We start from the raw sequence: 1,113 nt of genomic DNA, 5'->3' as shown, positions 1-1,113 counted from the left end.
GCAGGAGGCCGAGCCTGGCAGCCCCTCCCGGCCCAGCAGCCAGCAAGCTGGGCCACAAGGCCGAAGCCTGGTGGGAGGGAGTGCGGAGGGGGCTCCTTATTTTTCTAGATCCGAGGACGGACTTGTCTTTACTTCCTTTGCCAACTGGGGGAGGTAAACAATATGGGGTTCTGTCCTCTGCCCACGTGCAGCGCTCCCCTCCATTTCTGGCCAGGAAATCAGGAACAGGTCCCGGTCGGGGCAGGAGACCCTCGCTGGCTAAGGGACATCTCTGATCTGAGTCCTGTCTCTGAAATTGGTACGATGACCCAGGCAGTTTCCGGGGGGCCCTGAGGCACTCCCAGGGGAGTGCTATCTTGGTCCAGGGTATCAGTGCAAACCTAGTGATTACCATACCCACCCACTGTCTGCCAGCTCCCCACTTCCCACCGATAACGCCCATGTCCCCAGGTCCTGCCAAGAACTGTCCCAACACCCCTTTACCCTCTCAGTCATGCCATTTGCCCAAACCAACTCAGTGCTTCTCACTCTGGGCTCAATGACACCCCCACTCCACGCCCCAGTTACCACCCAGTGTCTCTTGTACTCACCCAATGTCTTCCCAGTGCCTCCCAGTACTTCCAAGTACCCACTTGGTGTCTCCTGTTGTTATCCAGTATCCTCCTTGCCTGCTCAGTACTTTTACATACCCACTCAGGCCTCCCAGTTACCACCTAGTAAGCGTCGGGTCCCCTATTTCCAGTTTAGGCTTGGCGCCCCTTAATATCCTCCAAGGGACGACCCCAAGTACCTACCTGGTGGCCCCTCGTGCGCTCCTATTATCCACCAGTATCTGCACATCCAATGTGGCCCCCAGTAATTTCTCAGTACTGTTCACCCAGTGCTAACCTCTTCAACCTCATTTATGCTCCCAGCCTCTGAGCGAGCACCACCAGAAAGTAGTGCTATCAACGGCCAGGAGGGGGCGCGCAAACCGTTAGCCGAAGACCCAAGCTCGGGGCGGGGCTGGGATGGAGGTCGAGGGGCTGCCTTGGAGGCTCTTGTCTTACGGATCCTGAGTCCGCGTCCAGGGTGGAGCTGCATTTTGGGGGATTACTGCCGTGAGACGCCCCC

The sequence above is a fragment of the Myotis davidii genome, unplaced genomic scaffold (genome assembly GCF_000327345.1).
Source record: "Myotis davidii unplaced genomic scaffold, ASM32734v1 scaffold545, whole genome shotgun sequence".
In the NCBI taxonomy this organism is placed as follows: Eukaryota; Metazoa; Chordata; class Mammalia; order Chiroptera; family Vespertilionidae; genus Myotis; species Myotis davidii.
The sequence above is the reverse complement of the archived record's forward strand: the minus strand, read 5'-3'. Positions refer to the sequence as shown.